The 21,020-nt window shown below is 38.3% G+C and overlaps 1 protein-coding gene across 24 annotated transcripts in view; it reads left to right on the top strand.

Annotated features, from left to right (window-relative positions):
- NRXN1 (neurexin 1) overlaps nt 1-21,020 on the top strand; it is a 677,900-nt gene that overhangs the window by 218,703 nt on the left and 438,177 nt on the right. The window lies entirely within an intron of this gene.

A 21,020-nucleotide genomic window follows, 5' to 3' on the forward strand; every position in this document is an offset into this window, starting at 1 on the left:
AGATAAGAACCGTAAGTAGAAATGAATTTCAGGCAGAAGGGTAGTCTCCACTGAGCTGCAGAAAAGAAATGAGAGCTAATCGGTGCTGTGTAGCCAAGCTTTGCAGAGGAAGTAAGGCTTTCCTCTGCTTTAAACAGAATAGGCAGAGAATGTCCCCTCACTAACTTCCTCACTTTTAATCCCCAGCTATGTCACAAGTAGTTTGACAAAATGTTTATTTAAGATATTTTTGTTATATTAAGTGCTAAATAGTCTAGAAATTCTGTATTCAAGGGTCTGTGTCAGATTTTCCTGCCATGGTTGTCATCAGTGTCTAAACCCCTCTGTAAAGAGGGAGAGGAATATGACTGGTCTGACTTTGAAACATGCTTAAGTGTGTAATGCTCAGAAGTTTGAGTTTCATTAGCTTCTGGCCACACCATGAACTTGCTGGTTATTCATTTTCTGTGGATCTATTCTGTAAATATGGAGGGAGATCAGAATTTTAGTCTGTAAAGTAATGCTGAAGCGTGAGTACAGAAATCAGATTGCCAAGCAACCTCTCACTTGCTATTTCAGAACTTCCGTGTTCTGAAGTTGGCTTTTCAAGGCAGTGCAATAGATTTATATAAGCAATTTGATAAATAGTTTCACTCATCTCGAGGGGAGGTTTAAGTGCTCTTGCTTTAAACATTATAGAGAAGATGAATCAGGTCAAGGTGACCTGTTCTCTGGATCAGTACAGGTCTATAATGTTGTCTTGGAGTATGGCTGGAAATAATATTATGCGGCTTCCTAAGAAAATATGCCACGCAGCAGCTTTGGAATCAAATCTGCCCTTCAAACTAGAGCATTACTCCTAGAGCACTTTGTGATCTCAACATAGGAAAAAAAAACCCTGTCCTTAAATTCCCAATAGGAATTTCAACATTAGAGATTCCAACCGAAAACCTCTACCTCTTTCAGCACTTCACTGTTGCTTGCTAGAGAATGATTAATAATAAAAAATGGGTAAGATAGGGTGGTGCTTTCTCCTTTTAACAGATCTCCTTTGTGTTCATAACAGTGATGCCGTACAGTCATTTTGAAGTTGCTGCTGACCAAAGTTTTGGAGTTAGGGTAACATATGAGTGAGAATGGTTTCTCAGTGGTTATATATATGAGACAAACGGTGTGGGTTTAGTCCTGTGTACATTGACTGGATAAAATTCTACACTGTTATGCAGTTTCTGGTAAACTTGTGTCTTCTTTCCTATTGGCACCTTAATTGCTTAGAGGAGGGCTGTAGTAATTTTTAGTACACTTGTGATACTTATGTATTTTAGACATTTAATAATGAAGACAAAAGGTTTTGAAGTAGAACACTGGTCTTGATCTGGTGCTCTCTGAAGTTTGCAGATACACTATTACTATTATTTTCAGTATTCAACATTCAGAAGTTGCTATTCTAGCTACTTTTTTTTTTTTACTGAAATTCTTCTGTTATCTGTAAGTAACAATTGGAGATGCTCTCTACCTTTCAAACTCAGGTGAAAGTGCCTTTAATATTACTCTCATGTAGTTGTTTGTGTAAATGATTTGAAGTTCATGCACACACAGAACTGAAAATAACTCCCAGTTCTTTCCAAACAAAAGACAAATACAACACAAATATATTTGTTGTGTTGATTGACCTGAATATTAATTTTTAATTGCATGAGGGTGGTGTTTGAAAAAATATGCCTATTCAAGAGGAAAAGAATATACTGCAGGAGCACTGCTGACTGGGCTATGATTTTTTTGACAGGGGTGATATGTTATCACTAATGGTTACTGACAGAGGAGTCAGTTACTAACATCTGTATATTGGGAACAGCGGCTTCCCCAAAAGGGCAGTCAGGAATCTGAACAGGTTGTCCAGGGCAGTGGTGGAATCACAGTCCCTGGAAGTGTTCACAAACCATGTAGACGAGGCCCTCAGTGACATGGGTTAGTGGTGGCCTTCGCAGTGCTGGGGGAACGGGTGGGATTGATGATCTTCAAGGTCTTTTCCAACTTGCTTGAGTCTGTGTTTCTATCTTGTGATAATGCAGGGCTATAAAGGATGCTATACTTCTGTATATTCAGTTTGAGTAGCTAACTCACATCATGATAACCAGTCTTTGATTATTTGGGAGTAATAGTGTTTATTACAAACCACTTCTGGAGTTCTTAGATTGGTCAGGCAAGTGACTCTTTCATGAAGGTGGTAAAAAGGACCTTTTGTATCCTATCATAGAATAGTGTGGGTTGGAAGGGACCTTAAATCTCACTGAGTTCCAAACCCCTGCTATGGGCAGGAGCCCCTTCAACTAGACCAGGTTGCTCCAAGCCCTATCCAACCTGGCCTTAAACACTGCCAGGGATGGAGCAGCCGCAGCTTCTCTTGGCAGCCTGTGTTAGGGCCTTACTGCCCTGGAAAGAATTTCTTCTTGATGTCTAATCTCAGTCTCCCTTCTGTCAGTTTAAAGCCATTGCCCCTTTTCCTATCACGTGTCCCTGTCAAAATTCCCTCTCCAGATTTCTTGTAGTGCCCGTATGCTTAGATTGCTGTTAAAATCCAATCATGGAATAGCTGTGGTTGTTAAAGATTTCTGAATTTCTTTATGGTGAATTTTGCCAAACTATTTTCATTATCCTCTTCATTGTAGGCTTTGCTTTTACTGAGGCAGCTTTCCTAACTTATAATGTGGTGAAAGGATTATAAGTAAAGCCTTAGGAGCCTGAATATTAGTGCCATGTCTACTCTGCCTAAACCCCACAAATGTCTAAATATAACAGGCTGAGGTTTGAACACTGATGCTAATGTGTTTGCATCATATTTTGTTTGCTGTGTCTGTTTTTGTCAGAGAAGCAGATGTAGAATATATTTGTCTGATAGCTGAGATAATGTTGAAGCTGAAACTTTCACAGCATCCTTTCTGACAGCAACATTTGCTATAAATGGTGTTGATTTTGCATTTAGAAAAGCTTGCGGATTTGCTTTCCTTGACTTTCATCTAAGTTATTCTTTTGGAGTTAAAACTGTGTTAAATTTATACAACGAATCTCAATAGGCAGGAAATAAAAGATTATCAAGTACAGTTTCAAAGAGTTTTTGATAGAATCTTTTCTACACAGTTGCTCAGGCATGTGAGATGACAGAATAAAACAGTAAACTGCAACTTCATATCTGAGAATTCAAATCTGAGAATTCATTAACCTGATTTAGATTTTGACAGTTTTCACTATGAAAATCAGACAAAAGGAGAATTTCTCTCCATTTCCCCAAGCACTGTTCTTCAGTTTTCTCTTAAATTTCAAACGTAGTTCACTCATTCTCAAGGTCTGCCTTCAAAAAGCATCCTCTGGATTTCTCCTAATAGGGAATTCTTTCATCCTGTGTGTGTTGTAGGTGTCTTGCTTTTTTCCTTCTTTTTTTAAACAAATTTTGGTTTTAATTGCTTCCAAGAGTAAAGTGCATTTAACATTAAAATCCCAGCATGTTCAAATTGTTCCTTGTACCTTAAAGATTGGTTGTTGGTGAAACAGCCCCTCTGCTCCTTCAGGTACTTTAAACTCGGCCCTTTTTCCACACTCAAATAGCCTCAAATGTTTGTTACTATATGAAAAATACTAAATTATTCTATATATGATTTAATTGCAAATACAGGGAAAAAAAAACCAAGCCCCTAAGGAGCCATGCCTTCCTGAACTAGTGTGATGCTGAAAAGTCGGTCTAAGGATTTCTTGAATACTGGGTGCCAACTGTCAACTGATTTCAGTAGTTATAAGTAATGTAAAAGAAAATGGCACTGCAGGAACAAGACTTATATGAAGAGTACTAGGAGAATATGCCCCAAACCGAATCTGTTTATCATTGTTTTCTGGCTTTCTGCTTGTCTACTTGATGTTTAGGAAGTGGTTCCCAACTAAATTCACTGTAAAAGCTATTTTCCAGCTCATTGCTAAATAAAACTAAATACAGCCCCAATTGTGCAGACTTGCATACATTTAGCATTACTTCTAGCATTAAGTATTTATGACCAATGTCAGAAAGTTCAATGTTGAATTTTAAATTGCTGTCTGTTATTGTGAGAAAGTTAATATTTTAACTTACAGGTTTAATGTTAGAAAAACCAAACCAAAACCCAAACAAAACCCTACCCTCATCCCTCAAAAAAGAATGAAAACAGCAGCAACTATAGACGTGTTTGGAATAAAAATGTATGTTTATCAGATGTTACTGAATTGTCTGGTATTTTATGTTAAGCTACTTGTTTTCATAGTACGAGCTGTCCTAACATGTCACTGGGAAATGGGGTCTTTGAGTTAACTAGGCAAAAGGTTTCTCTTAAGTAGGACTTAGTTTATAGTACTCAGAACTGATAGTTACGTGCAGGTTGTGTTAAGCTTTATCTTCTGTATATCCAGCTTGTTTTTGTTTTTTTTTCCAGGTAGCATATATGTCTGGATAGCTTTTGGTGGTTTTGTACACCTTTCTGAGAATGCATCATGTATGTTATGTACAAACTGTCCTGAAGTAGGAGGTATGAGTCTGACGCAGCTTGGTCAACTGTGTATCTGTAGAGTAAATCAGTGCTCAGTTGCATTGATTTCATGGTGTATTCACAGGATGTGTTGGTTCAGAGGGCTTGCACTGAGCCAAAGCAGAAACAATTTATGGTTCTACCAAAACGACCAAATATTTTGGTTATAAATCATCAAAATCACAGTCTCCCAAACTGTGCCACCTCTAACAAACTTGTAGATGTATCACTCCAAAAATTATGGGGATAGCAGTAGCCTTGTGACCATTTTGGGAGCTGCCAAAGTTAATTCTGTTTCTTTCTCTCCTCTCCCTGTTGAGTACCTGTAACTTAACTTTCAGTTCAGAACATCAGAGTAGGACTGAAGTAGGGAATGTGGGATTAAGCACTAGATGGACACACAGTAAAGTGAAATACAGTAAATAGCAGGTGGTGCTGAGACAGTTTGGCGCATGCAGTAGAAAGGTGGAAGAATTCACATTTAGGAGGCTGCAGTGGGATTGTAAGAGATATATAGTTGTAATTGAGCTTGAAGAGGTAAGATTTGCTCTCATGGACAAGAAGAGCATGTGGATGGATTTTTTTTGGGGGGGAGGAACTTTCATCTGGGAAACTGAAGGATCCCTCCAGAAGAACTGATTCCTCTAGCAGTAATACCACCATGAAGTGAGGCCTGAGCAGGTTATATTTGAGAATCTGAAATCTGTAACAGTAGAGTCCAATCCTCTTTCTTTTTGTCTGTACCTAGTATGCAAGGCTTTTCTTTTTATGTGATATTTTTAAATGAAATTATGTTCATTTCTTTAAACACCTTAAAAATAGCAGTAGCTTTCATCCAGCATTGTAAAAAACTTCCTTTAGTCCTGTAGTGTCTTAATATTGTTGTCACTTTCATATGCAAAATATCCTAACTTTTGTCTTAATTCACTTCAGTTTGTCACCACATGGATAATTAATGAATGATTAAGACCTATCTTGCTCTAGTTTCCTCTGTAAATGAAAACTGTCATTTAGTAGCAGGTGTCTTTTCAATATGATGCAGATTCAGATATGGCATAAAGAACAATACAGTTTTCTCATAACATCTTCTATGAAATAAGATCTTGGCTCTCCTAGGTCTGTTCTATAGGATTTATTAGTTTGGGCTTTTTTAGATCTAGTACTCCATACTAATAGAACAGACTTGCCAAAAAGCGGTATTCTAAAGCATTTCAGGACTTGAATTATCCATTTCCTAGGATGAGGAATGTAGCCTTTTTAAACGATGTTTCTGTTGTTTTTCACTTCCCTTGTCAAGAGCATACTGCTTATACATAACAGTGTTGTAAATGATCTGCTAAATGCTGTTTTAATGAAGTCTGAATATGTGCAATTTAAGCATTTACTTCCTCGTGTTAGCTGCACTGGGGACAGTTGTACAAAATCAAAATAGCTTTTTCTATGAGGAGGTTGGTATTGGTTCTCGGGAAAGTCTGTGTTTTCCTGTGATCCATGCTGACAAATGTTTTAAAGTCAAGGAAAATGGAAGCCTGCAGTGTTTGGTTTTTTCTTCAGCAGTATAACAAGACTTCATGGTGCAAACCATTAACAGCATTGCAGGGTCTAAAGTAAGTCTTTTGTCTGAGATTGGAAACAAGTTTAGAGAGGTGCTATTTCTATGTGGAATAATGCACCATTGCCACAGTCTCTTCAGTGGCCCAGTAAAAGTATATGAGGCAGACTGTAAATTCATCAGTACAGACAGATTGTTTTACAGAACCCAACTATGGCTTTGGCATTATCAGAAGGTGACAGCAAAGGTGGCAAAATAGATGTGTTGGAGAGTGGGTGTTTTATTTCTGGATATACAGGGAATTACACCTAGTCTAAAAATAATTTTCTGTTATCCACACTGCTGGACAGAAGCAGAGGAGATCAATGTATGTGTTGTGAGAACTGATGAGAGGATTAAGATAGAGATTAGAAATTTACACCTTTCAGGACTCTCTGAAGTCCCGTAAAGCAGTATGTGCATCTTCCACTAAAGAACTTGACTGATTCTGTTCTAAACGCTATTTCCCCAAAACCTTTGTGATGTGACTTTGTGCAAGGAAGAGGAGAGCTCCTCTGTGAAAGGGGAGGATGTTTAGACAACCCATCTCTTTGCAAGAAAAGCAGTAACATATTTTCTAGTGATGGTTTTGCATGTCCAAATTGGCTTCATTTCAAAGTTTTCATTAAAGTTGAACAAAATATAATGTGAGTTTAAGGAACTATGGAATGTAGGAAGATAGGAGAGGATCAAATCCCCACAAGATTACTGTAACCTTTAAACATCTCTGTTTCTTGCCCTCTTACATGTTGTAAATAATCTGTGATGCTTTGAGGGTTTGAGATGTTGTAAAGTTGCCATAAAACTTTTATGTTTTGATCAATGGTTAGCATAACCAACTGAACATTGCAAAAAATCTCTTAGAAGTATTAGTGTGATTTACTGAAAGCTAACTAGCTAAGTTGCCTTGCTAGCTAAATGCAACTAAGGGTCATGAGTAAAATCTTTGCCAAATTTTAGGTACGTGTAGGTTTAGTGTAGCCATGACACATGTTTTTCCATGACTGCTGGGAGGGTGGTAGGTGATCCCGATGTTATATGGCATTATAAAAATGTTTCTGTGCAGGTTTATTATTCTCTGGTAGAGAAATAAGCAATGTGGCTCTCATCACCTCTTGGACTTCCCAGTCCATTTCCCCAGCCACTTTGGAGTGGGTAAATTGAGGACAGCCTCTGTAGTAAGTGCCCTAACTGGGACTAAACTTGTGGATTTGGAGCCATGTCAGGACACAGTGAGTGTTCTGCCACTGAATGTTCACATCTCTGATTTTCCTGAATGACTGCAACTTGACTTGCATGTCACTGCTGTGTTTAGTTTTATATATATATATATATATGTATTGAAGCAGCCTGTTCTGGATCTCTCCAGAGTGGCTGTTGGTGCAGGTTAGTGGATTTCTGTTTGATGGAAGAAACAGTGTTTGGAAAGTAGAATAGAACTGCCTGAAGCTGAACAGAAATGGAGCTTTTTCAGAAACAGTGGAAAGTTCTGACTGGAACAGGACATTTTAAGAAGCTATGTATCTACCTAGAAAATGTTGAAATAATTTGAAATTGTTGAGTGGAATACCTTAAAACAATATAAAACTTACCATTGTCATTGGCTAAAACTATTCATTAGTGCTTACAGAGTTGATGCAGCTACTTCTCTTGAGGAAAAAATCTTCTTTTATAGTAATACTTAAAGATCAGTGAAGTTGCATGTGTTCAAATAAGAATATAAGAATTATTTTCTGTAATTTTCTAACTTCCTCTTATTTTTTTTCTAAGGAACTTGGTGGTTATTTTAGGTTTTGGTATTTGTTGGATTTTTAGGGTTCCTGTCTGCCTTCTACTCGGAAAACAGTCTGTACTTCTCAAGAAAACTCAGGCTTGAATTTGAATGCAAATTTGATATCATCAGCTCTCTGCAGCTGTTCTAATTCTGACATCCTCCATCTGCCTTCACAATGACAATGTCTGTGTCTGTACTGCCTTGCCTTGTATAATACTTCTTTTTGTTTTCATTAATGACTAATCTTGCTTCTTTCTCCCATGCAATCTTCAAGTCACTGATTTTATTTCTTACTTTATCTTTCCACTCTCATAGTTACTTTGCATATGAAAAATAAGTAGTCTTCAGGCAGACATGAAGCCTACATCTCAATATTTACTATCTATTGCAAGTTGACTTCTAGGAAACGTCTGGCAAACTTTTGCCTAGACATCTGTGTGTTCAGAGTTTTCCCCTGAGTGACTTGGGACGGCAGAATTGAGGAACAGCAGATTAATGAATACTTCTGTTGCTAAGACAAGCAGAGAGGCTCAAGTGTAAGTAAGAATTTCAAGGTTGAAGGGAAGAAAACCAGGTAAAATGCAAAGTTGTGCTAACACTGTGATGAAGACATCTTTGTGAAGATGCTTCTTCAATAAGTGACTTCATTGCTGCAGGTCAAGGGGATTTAGTTCGTGTAATACCAACATAATTTTGAGAAAGTAGTCACTGGCATAGAGATGAAAGAGAAAAGATGTCATTTCTAGTGAGAAGGCAGGCATGATAAACTGTCTTTTGGGGTTGCAAAATGTATGTACTTCATCTGGAGAAGCTATATGGAAGTAACTGTGGAAGTGGAAGGATCCATTTCTCAATTCATTTTTTTGAAAAGGTCATGTTTTGGCATGATGCTGCTTCTGCAGTTTGTGTGCATAGAATGATAATGTGATTTGAAATACAGTTTTGCCAAAGAACATTCTGTATTTTATGAGTTATTACATGGCACTTTATAGCAGTTCTTATTCATAAATGTGTTTTTAAAATAAGTTTTTTTGATTGCATGAGCATTATCGGAAAAAAGAACAACCACCAAGAAACACTGGGAAAAAATAAGGAATGCAAGTAGGGAAAATCTTTCCTTTTACAGAGTCAATATGACTAGTTCCATGAGCTGTGAAAGGCCTGTATCACTCATTTGTCAAAGTAGATGTGTATCTTTGATCCCTGCTGTCTGATAGTCTTTTAGGTTCAGATGATTAAACTCATAAAACCATAGAATCCCAGACTGGTTTGGGTTGGAAGGGACCTTAAAGCTCATCCAGTTCCAACCCCCTTGGCAGGGGCACCTTCCACTAGACCAGGTTGCTCCAAGCCCCATCCAACTGGGCCTTAAACACTGCCAGGGATGGGGCAGCCACAGCTTCTCTGAGCAGCCTGTGTTAGGGCCTCACTGCCCTGGAAAGAATTTCTTCCTCATGTCTCAATCTCCCCTCTGTCAGATTAAAGCCATTTCCCCTTGTCCTGTCCCTACAGGACTCTCTCTGAATTGCTTGTCAGCTCCTTTGGGCACTGGAAGCTGCTCAAAGGTTGTCCTGGAGCCTTCTCCAGGCTGAGCAAGCCCAGCTCTCCCAGCCTGTCTCCATAATAGAGGTGCTCCAGCCCTCAGACCATCAGAGAACTTCCATCTTTATTACATATGTCATCCCTGTAGAAAACAGTGCACCTATTGGGCATTTTGCAGAGGCTCAGGAGGATTGGAAGCTGGCTCAGTTTTTTATGTTCTTTTGCGGCATTATATCACGCTTACAAGATTCACTTGGATAGGTTAAGGAAAAGCTACCTACTACAGGTTCAATGTCATTATTAAGGTTCATATTTAGAAGCATTTATTTAAAATACAACGTAGGAAGGAGCAATCTGCACTGATGAGAAAAGAAATAGCTGTTTTAAGCAGACCATTGAAATACTGCACTGGGACAACTTAAGAGACTTTATTAACAACCAGCACATAAGGGCTTGTGAAGTTGTCAGGTTTAAAGCTTAGTTCAGGGGATGTGTGGTACTTTACATTTGTATTAACCTCAGTGACCTGCCCAGCCAGCTTGTCTTTAATCCTTCTCCACTCCCAGCAGTAGGAAAATGCTGGCTGCCCCTTGAATTCATTGATGGTATTTACGGCCATGGCCTTAACCGCTAATGTGTCTTGTAAATTCCCTGCTTGTAAACAGAGTTGTGTGCCGGCATCTTTGTGCTGTTAGTTTTATAGTTTCAGTTTTGTAAATTAAGTTTTATACCTTGCCCTGCAAAGCTCTTTCCTGTGAGTAATTTTGTTTGCATTCCCCCCAAATCCTTCTTTTTCTACAAGACTGTTCCTGTTTACAAATAATTTCCATTGATATAGTGTCATTTACTAGCACTGTCCAAACCTGGAATTGCGCTTTGTCCCTTTATCAGACTTCATCATAACACTGAGTGTGTCAAAAGTGAAAAGGAATCACAGAATTTGTGTTCTAATGATCTTAGGACAGTTCCTGCCCAGCCTTTGCCACTTGTGTTATGCTCAAAGTACCCTGGCAAAAGAATAAATGTATTTACCTATTTATAAGCCGGTGATTGCTTATAGAAATCTCCTTGTTTATAAACAATATCTATTTCAAACAGAGGAACTGAGAAGAGGGCCTGAATCAAAACTTTGAACACACCCATACACACACACAATGTGTTGTGTTGGTAGTGGAGCAGGGATTTCTGCTTGTTTAAATTCTGTTGTAATTGCTGTTTATCATGTTTTAATGTTCTTGATTTCTGTTTCATTTCAGTGAAACAGAGGCAGTAATTTAGAAGAACCATTGGGCTTCTGCATAAAACACTGGAGTTCTGCTTTTATAGAATTACCCTAAGTTTTGCTAACTTGTAGTCAAACCCAACTGAGGAGTTCCATTAACTAAACAAAACTTTGAAAGCGTTTGAGAGGGGAAGTGAATTTTTCATTTTTCCTTTTGTAGCAAACTCTCCAAGTAAATTATTTTATCAGGTCACACTTTTACTCTCATAGTTTTCATTCATTCACTCACTCTCATGATGAACTTCATCAAAACATCTAGGTGGTCTGGCCAGGGCTTCTGGTGTTCAACATGAAGCTGAGGGCATGCTGCTTGTGTAGTACTCGCAACATCTTTTGGGTTCCCTTTGCTGGCAGACTAGCCTTTGAACTGGTTCTTTGTACTTAAGTCAGGAGTTATGGTGGTATGGTACTTCACTCAGATTTTTGCTTGCTTAAGTCTCTAGCAATTAAATAATGAGCAGCAGCCCCTACCTATTAGTGTTTGAAAGGTATGTGTGCAGTGTGTCTCTCCTTGTTTGGCTAGCAGGAAAATGACTGGAATGTCTGATACACTGTCTTCCTGTTCCCAAATTGAAATCTCCTGCTGAGGGGCTGTTCGTGTTGTGCTCCTCTTAGAGCACAGGCATTCTTCTCTTGACAGAAACAGCTTTTTCTCAGTTTTGTAGCTGGAAATGATGTAGTTTTCCAGAAACAGTGTTACTTGGTAACCAGGCAGGTTGTTGCTTTTAGAATATGCTTTGGGGGCAAAGGTGGCTTCTCGCAGATGAGTGACAGGCACTTTTTATGGGCAGACACCCTGATCCTGTGTTCACAATATGGGAGACAACATTTAGTTCTTCAGGAAAATAAAATTTCTTTGCTACCTTCTCAGGTGAGTATGGTCATCTCCAACTTACTCTCTGTGAAAGGGACAGCCTTTCCATCTGTCCTGCTGCAGGCATGGAACTGTGTAAAGTTTGCATAGGTTAGGCTGATATAATGGTGCTAGCAAAAGCATGGCTAATGACCAAGATCATGATGACAGGGCTTCTGGACTGGTTCTGTCTTTTGCCTTGTGACTTACATGTAAGTATTAACGTTTAATACTCACCCACCCCTATTGTTGCTCTTCTGGTTTAAGTAGATGTGTACAAAATGTTCTGGCTTGAGGTGACTGCCTTAGTATCACCCTGGCAGAGCTGTGCTGTTAACATGCGTGCCACGCATGCTTTTTTGGGGATGCTGCATTTTATTCAGCTACAAAGTAAAAAAGAAATAATACTGTGTGTACACTGGATTTCTGCCGAATGAATGCCCCAGTAAAGAATTACAAAGCTATTAATAAATGGAGCTTCAAAGTAAATGCAAGTGTTGGGACATGAACTAAATAAATTCAGAGAGTGGGGCAGTATAAGAAATGTCTATTGTCTCAGTATTATATAGACATTACTGCAGAGTGCAGTGGTGACAACAAAAGACAGGAACACGCATAAACCCACTGCCCGTTTCAGTGGGAACATTCTCAAATAACAGATGAACATAAAGGTTAATATCTGAACATTTTACCTAGCTTTATACGGTGAAGCCACCTGGTCTGTATTTGCTCCAAGTTCCTTCTGTTTTCTAAGGGTCCCTGCTAATAATGGTTTTTCAGTTCTTTGTTCACTGTAGATAATGTGGGTTCATTTCAAGTTTGAAACAGTTGCAGTTTGTGTTTAGTCCTATTAAGAAAAAGCATTCAGATTCTGTTATTTATAGCCCTCCAAAAATAGCCAAAGATAAAAGATACTTCCAAAGTCCTACTCTCTTTTCATATAATCAGAGACTGGTTTGGGTCGGAAGGGACCTTAAAGCTTATCCAGTTCCAACCCCCTGCCACCAGCAGGGACACCTTCTTCTAGACCAGGTTGTTCCAGGCCCCATTCAACCTGGCCTTGACCATTGCTAGGGACTGGGCAGCCACAGCTTCTCTGGGCAGTCTGTGACAGGGCCTCACCACACTCACAGGGAAGAACTTCATCCTAATTTCTAATCTAAATTCCTCCTCTGTCAGTTTAAAGCTGTTCTCCCTAATTCTGTAACTAAGAAGGGAGCGCCAGCTATGATACTCTCAAATGACCACTGTTGCAGCATTTTTAAATCTTGCAGTCTGAAGCCCAGTACTCTTGCATGTCACACTGAGATTGCGCCCACTGGAATGGATGGAATTATTTACAATGGATTTTTTTATGATGTGCTGTTTTATTTAATGTGAGCAAGAGCACCAGCCTTCTGAATTGGTATTGATCGAGAACAGGGTGATTTTTCTGAATGAGCAGTGTTTCTAGCATCCTTTTCCCTGTCTGTTGAAAGGTGTTAAAGGGTGAAGGAGTGCTATAGGAGAAGAATAAAAGACATTTGTGGATGATAGGTTCCATATATTGAAGTAATGACACCGATTTTGGTTTGAATCTTGAACTGAAGAGTTTTTCAGCTGACTTTTTTTTCCCCTCTCTTAAGCCAATTTTCTCTATGTGAACCTATTGAATAAATACTGAAGAAAGTTTTCAGACTGTAAAGAAGGATTTTGTTTCTCTTTGGGTCTTTTTGCTTTGTTTTTATGGATCATTTTTTAAACTGTGAAAGGTTTCTTTCAGGCTTCTGCTGTTAAATATTGAATACTACTCCAGTGCATACAAAGCAAATCTGAGGGTTTGTCTGACTTCCCAGGATCAAAGCAACCTTTTTTCAACTATTAAATGATTCTACATTTCTGCAGATGTCACAGGAGCAACTGACAGAATGAGAGAGGATTCCTGGGGAGTTCATGTCAAAATTTTAGTGTGTTTAAAAATATTGCCTGTTTATATAATGTAGTTTTGAATGGACAGAACAGCACAGGCGTGTATTCTTCTGAAGTATTGTGCTGTTTCCTATATGTGCTCCCAGTTATGTAGAAAATACCTAAAAGCCTTTCCAGTTGATTTACTTTGTGATTTCTGTTCTGTAATACTGTTCATTTTCTTCTCTACTTAGCAGCTTAAGTCGGCTCACTGTGTTACAGTCTTTCTTTCTAAACAAGACAAAACTTGTCAGTAGTTTACTATTAATATTTTTTAATAGCTGTTGACTTCCTTGGGTATATTAGCTGTGTCTTTTCTTCCTCCCCCTTTTTCCAACATTTACCTATTAGCTGTTATGGTCCAAAGATTTGACAAGAAGATTTTTCTGCCTACACTCTTGACTTTCTGTATTGGTTTCTTGCTGCTTTGTATGACGTTGTCTTTATCTCTTGGTTATTTGTAATCTTCTGCTTTTGCAACATATTTCCATTGAAATAGTTTGATTTGAAATACCTAAAAGGTTGGTGACATTGGCATAATTTCAGTGACATCCCTGAGGAAATTCATGCAGTGTTTCTTCTGACGACTTCTTGATTTAGCCACTGCACCTATAATTCATATCAGCTACCTCTCATATTGTGCATTTTAGTCAGGGAGCAATGAAGTAACTTGAGCATGATATGTCTGGAAATTTTATTTCATAAGGAAAAACTTGAACTGGTGTTTGTGCATTTTACACTGTTCCATAGTTAACAGAGTGAACTATTCACGATCACAGGCTTTTTTTTAAGCAACTTTTAAAATAGAGTTGTAATATGGAGAGTATCCAGCGGTATTTAATCAACAGGGATAACTAGGGTAATACACTTGAGTATATCCAAGTGAAGCATTTTTACCTTAATGTGGTAAAAAATGAGGGGAAAAAAACACCTTTGAGAATTGGAATGTGTTTTCTGCTTCATTCAGTTTGGTGTATCCAGTGACAAGAAGTAAATATGATGGAATAGAAATGAAGATTTAGTCTGAAGCTTTTTAATAACATTTGCATCTGTAGCTAATGAAGATTAAATCTAATACTAAAATATTAATTGTAATTCTAATTAAGATTAGATTTGTGTCAGTGGAACTCTACTGTCTTACAAGGTAACTCAGATCAAGATCTAAGTTAATATAAGAAGAGGGGGCCTCTGTCATGTTATTCTGCTTTTTAACATTCTTGGAATGAGAGTTACATGTAGCACAAGGAATTTCCTCATTTGGTGGGGGGAAGAATAAAGCTTTATCAGCAGATAGTAAGATAAGGAATACCTTAATTCTTTCCTGTTTGAACTTCTTGGTTTTGGCAATAACTTGTTCTAAATATTGATGACTTATGATTTTACTGTATGTCTCTTTAATAGAGGGAGAAAGATGTAGCTTTAATCAGAGATTTTTTTTTTATTTCAGTGAAAGCAGGCAAGGCCTTAGATGTTGTAAAGATGTTTCTCTTCATTGACCATAAGTTTGTGAAGAAAGCATTTGCAAGCATGTCCTGAATGATGTTAGAGTTCATGTTGTTGTGGATAGAGAATAAAGCGTGGCGCTTCATTTTCATAGCAGTGACAGTTTTCTCAGTAACACCTTTGCCTGATGACCACATGGCTTTCCTTAAATAGGTATGCAAGGCATAATGGGACCTAATTAAGTAAGGTTGGTGTTATATTGATTCTATTTCCTAGAATACGTTAGACTTGCCTTTCAGAAAGAAGCGTCTGTGCTTTTACGTATCCATCTAATGCTGCAAATTTGATACCCAAATGTGAAGTAGGGATATGTCCCACTTTAGTTCCTTGCTCAGCACTTTCATAGCATCATGGTATGATTTGGGTTGGAAGGACCTTTCAAGCTCATCTACTTCCGGCACCCTGCCATGGGCAGGGACACCTTGCAGTAGACCTGGTTGATTCTTTCTTCCAAAAGAAAGTTGTACTATAGAATAAAAGGTTTCTACATGTGGTAATGTTAGTATGGCTGCTTGCAATTTAAATGTGAAAGAGGTTACTGGGTATAGTTTGTCACCTGTAAAAAAAACCCTTCAAAACAAAAACCCCCAAACCAACCCTAAACCCCTACAGCTTTTTTCAGGGAAGCAGTCTGTCCCTTTGCTCTTTGGGATGCAATGGGGTGCATTAGCATTGAGTAGCTTTCGCTTTTGCCTCTTTTCATTGTGTCAATTGAGTCACCTGCAGAATCCAGGAATATTTCAGAAAGTGTGGATTGAAGGATGTTGGGTTTCAAAGAGGACTTCTGCTATGGAATTTCTTAAAACAGCTGGAAAGTTTTTGCACTTAGAGTGGTAGATTTATATTGCAATCGTGGGAATCCAGTATTAGTGAGAGTGAATCCTTTGCATTAAAATTTGATTGCTGGCTGGTAGACTTTGAACTTTAGCAGAGGACAGTCAGAGGCTCTTATGAACGTATATCCAGGAATAATTTGAGGAAAGGTGTAAACTCACACATATCATCTGCCTACCTTCCCTCAGAATAAATGGTATTTACATTATTTCTGTAATGCATTACTTGATATTTTTTTGTTATTGGAGTTGATGCTGCCAGCGCTCAGAAAATGGAGAAGCTTCCACTGATCTCAACAATGCAGAATCAAAGCTGCCATTATCACAATGCACTCAAAGAACATTTCAGTCATTAAGTAGAGGGAGCACTGTCTCTTTTGTGATACATAAACGTGGTGCTCATGTTTAAGGAGGCATTATGGTCATGAGGAATCTGGAACCTACATTTCCAGATACTGCTTTTGAAATTTCTATGTGTAATGGTTAAATTGGTTTGCAGGGTGCTCATGAAGCATCTGTGTGTCTTTGAAGAATGTTAAATGCTGCTTCTTACCTAACCTGAAGCTTTGTCACACTTGATTCTCTGTGGCTTCTTTTCTGCTAATACACATAGTGCATCATATGGGAGGATAATTCCAGGTTGCAAAATGCTATGAAATTTTTGTATGGCTGAAGCCATAGATCTTTAAAAAGCAGAAAGTTATTTTGTTGTTGGCAGAAGAATGCAGGGGCTTTCGGTAGGCAACAGTGATTTATTCAGCTAGCATTAACCAAGTATGGTGACATCTTTAGCTATGTTGACCTATTTCTATCTGTATTAAATTTAACCAGAAGTTTGACACTCGTAGTCTTTAAGATTATCCCTGTCTTTTAATGTTCTGTTAATTGAAACTGTCACAGTTTCTGAGGACTGATAATCTGACGTGGCTTCCTGTACAAAATGAGGTCATTTGATTTAGTTGAAGTTGTTTTTCTCAGATCCAGTAGCCACTGTACTGGTTGTCACTGTTCCACTTTTTTATACATATATAAAAATATATGGAATCTACTACATGTGGCAGGAAATATTTCTAGTGGTTAAATGGCCTCCTTTTTCTAAGTGTGGATCTTCACACCTGAATTAATCTACTTTCAGTGTATTTTCCTCTGTTACCTACTTTATGTGTATACTTTTGAACTGTGACAGTTGCCTACTTCGTTGTCAGGTCTCATGCTCTGAATGCTTTATATTTTTCTGCAAAGTATATTTTCCAGTCTTCACTATTGCTGATTTTCTTCTCTAACTTTTTTCATCCTTCATTTTCCTGTTTTGGTTCAATTTATATTCCTCTTCTGTTCAGGTTGCACTACCAAATGTTCATGTTTAGCTGATAATCCACTAGGAGCCTTCAAGATTTTTTTTCTGAGGTTCTTAAACTTATCAGGAATCTTTTAATTTAAAGGTTCCATTTTCTGTCTGGAGTAAATCTATGTTTCCAGTCAAACAACATAATACACACGAATATAAGCAGACTATTTGAGTACATGGTGCAATATTTTAACTACTGGCTTTTAAGTATGCACATTCAGAATTTAGCTGTTACATCTCAGTGTGTTTTCCTGAATCTCCTACCCTGATTAATATACAGATCTCCATCTAATCAGTTGTGATTCATAGTCTGATGTAATTGACACTAACTCCCACTGACTTAATAGGAGTTATAGCAAGACTTTACTGTGGAAAATCTTTGATTGACACTTCAAAAAAAAAAAATCTCAAACTGAAACAAAAAATCCCATCAGTTTTGGGCTGGCTGTGGTCAGAATGTTGAATGGCACATTTATTTATTATGCTTCTGAAGTACATCGAGATTTTTCAGGATAGTCAGAGTAGTAACTAAATTAGTATAAATTAATACAATGAATATGAAAATATGTGAGTATGTGTGCTACTTGCTTCCTGAATTCAAATCCTGTGTGTCTTGTTAAGTGGTGTTTTAAGTAGTGAAGACAGTAAAGGAAATGTTACTTAATTCGGATAACTTGACTTACATATTCAGTATCACAGTATAAGTGAGAAGATGGAGGTACTGTGAAAAAAAGTGTTAAGAGCCATGAAGCACCTTTGCTCTACATAGAGAAATGCCCCAGAAGAGCAAGCGAGTTTGCCATGGAAGTATATATGGACTCCGTTAGTGGTTCAGATGAACTTAATGAGGTAGTTTTTTTTAATGGATGTGGGTATACATTAGTGTAACAGAATTTGTATAGGGCAAACAGAAATGCAACAAGTAAATGGCTTGGCATGATATTTAAAAATGCAGCGCTAGGAAACTACAGACTAATTTTCCTGTGAAGAAATACAAGCAAAGCAGACTAACATTAGACATATTTCAAGTGCTGAAGAAATTCTGTCTCTTCTGAATATATTCCATATCAAAGGATGCTCATGGGATGTTTTTAACTACATCTGAGTAGCACTTTCAGCAAATTAGCAAGGAAATTCATAAATTACAGGGAAGTCAGATGGAAAGCAGAGGATGCTGAAAGAGACATCCTGAATCCATTTCCTGCTGACATGAAAGGAAGTGAGTGAAAATGGGGAAATTTGAAGAGCTACATCATTAGTGACCAGAAAGTTGGTTCATGATAGTAAGGAATACAATTTGCTGATTGATTAAAAGCTATAAACTTCAGGGTGAACAGAAAATAACTACAGTGAGTAAAGAACAGTGCAAAAACAAAGTTAAAATCAAGGAGGACTATCAGTGTACTTTGCTAGAATGAAGGAGAGCACAGTGTGTTTTTCTGCAGGTTTTCAAAGGAAGAGTTTGGGTTAGAGATAGATGACCTTCTGGGATATCTGTTTTCCTAAAGGGATGTGATATGAAAGGTGAGTACTTAAAGCAGCTTTGACAGGGAAGCTCAAAGTTAGATCATGGGTTAAGGATTGTAGAGTCTCTTCAGCTGTGGGTCTAAGTACTTGGAGCATGAAACCAAACATGGCAGTGATGAATGGGGAAGCACATGAATGTAGGCTTCATGACAGGTTTTACAGGGATGGTTTAGGAAGAAATTATTTGCTATGAGGCTGGTGAGACCCTGGCACAGGTTGCCCAGAGAAGCTGTGGCTGCCCCATCCCTGGCAGTGTTCAAGGCCAGGTTGGATGGGGCTTGGAGCAACCTGGTCTAGTGGAAGGTGTCCCTGCCTGTGGAAGAGGGTTAGAATTGGATGAACTTTAAGGTCCCTTACAACCCAAACCATTCCATGATTGCCAAATGCTTCAGAAGTTATATAAAGAAATACTAACCTGGGTAAGGTGGATAAGTGTTTACAGAAAGCAGATGAGAAATAAAATTAGGCAAAACCTAGGAACTGACTAATGTGATCACCTTCTTCAACAAAGCAGTGGATATTGTTTACCTGAACTTCAGCAAAGCCTGAGCGATTGTTTCACATGGCTGCCTTCTACACAAAGGAGCAAGACAGATTAGATGGGTAGTCTGTGTTGTAGGTAGGAAATTGGCTAACGGGTTGAGCTTAGAGGGTGGTAATAAATGGTTCTCACTCAGGCTGGCAGCCTGTCACAAGTGGGGTCCCAAAAGGATCAGTAAATGCTGGGCCCTGAGCCTTTCAGCATCTTCATAAGTGATCTAATGTTCTGATAGAAAGCACCCTCGCCAGGTTTGCTGATGATGCTGAACTGGAGGTGTCAGAAGGGAGACACTGAAGGAGATAGGTCTTTACTCCCTGGGGAAGAGATGACTCTGGGTAGGGGGGTCCTCATCACAGTATGCCAATACTTAAAAGGTGGCTACAAAGACAATGATATCTGGAGTATGAAAGGTGCAGTATATGTGTTTCTGAGATCGGGGCTCTACTGAAGTTAAGAGGCAATAAGGAAGAAAGGGAGGGAAAGCAAGATGATTTCCCTTTTTAAGGCATCTGTTCTGAAGCGTTTGAAATGGAAAGATCACCAGAGCATCCCTCATCTCCAAGGTACTTTGATTGCATACTGTGTTTTGCTAATACAGTGTGTTAATAATAATTTGTGTTTGGGACTAGGTATCCAAAATAATTATATATAAAGTTATTGTTCTCTGCAAAATATTGGGCTGGTAATTGTTTGCTTTCCTTAACTGAAAAACTCAGTTCCATAAACCCTTTTTGATGATGTAACAGCAAATTAAGGGGGTGAGGGTGTTGTTCATAGGGAAGTGTGCGGGGTGGGGAAGGAGTTTTCTGTATGGGCTTTTATTTTCCCCAGCAACAACATCTGTTAATTCCTCTGAAAATTGAATTAACCATTATTTGTAATTTGCAAAGAAATACTGCACTCCAAGAGAGACAGGCAGCATTCAGGCACAGAAAAGGATCTGCTGAGGGAAAATGTCTGTTTTTTTTTCCTTAACAATAACTATAAATATCTGAAGAGTACAAATGCTAAAGCACAGAAGCACAAGGGGGGGGTCATGGAATGGGATTTCTAAAGTGAAAATTCAGATTGGCAGAGTATTAGGTAAAAAATGATTGACAGTGAGAGAATAACTTACGTAGTGGAGCCCTTTCCCAAAGGTACTGGTAAAAGCCCTGTCTCAGTCTTCACCAGGATACTAGAGGAGATTGTATAAAGAAGCAATAGCTACTCTATGGAGAAACATGCTGTTCCTGGAGAGCTATGCTGGAGAGCTTAATAGGTTTTCTACAAGTCATTTCTGCGAATCATTTAAGAGATGTGTTACAGATTTTTGCTCATCCAAAGAAGTTCTGTAACATTTCCCATATATCCTACTCAGCGGATCATAGTGAGTTTGTGTTCATCAGTATCCTGTAACAGTATTTTATATACATGATTCATTACACTTTGGAGAGATACTGTGTCTTAAAGAGGAGGGTTAAGTAGGGGGAGTGTGTAAGATGCAGGATGTTTGCGTCCTGGCAAGGAGGGGTGTTTGGGGAGGGAATTCTGGAAGTGATTTCACTGTGATCAGGATTTCATCCTTTAATCGTAGTCTGTTTTTCCTCCTTTCTGAGATTTCTGAGTGTTCTGGATACTAATATTGACTTAAAAAAAATGGACAACTTACAGTGATCTTAAGGGAATGAGCACTGAAGTTTTTAGGAATGTACTTTCTTAAAAAATCTGAACTTCAGAAAAACCACTTTGTCTCCCAGATGGTAACAGTATT

The sequence above is a fragment of the Pezoporus wallicus genome, unplaced genomic scaffold (genome assembly GCF_028554395.1).
Source record: "Pezoporus wallicus isolate ANWC-B61680 ecotype Strahan unplaced genomic scaffold, APGP_CSIRO_Pwel_v1 contig_3267, whole genome shotgun sequence".
NCBI classification, from domain to species: Eukaryota; Metazoa; Chordata; class Aves; order Psittaciformes; family Psittacidae; genus Pezoporus; species Pezoporus wallicus.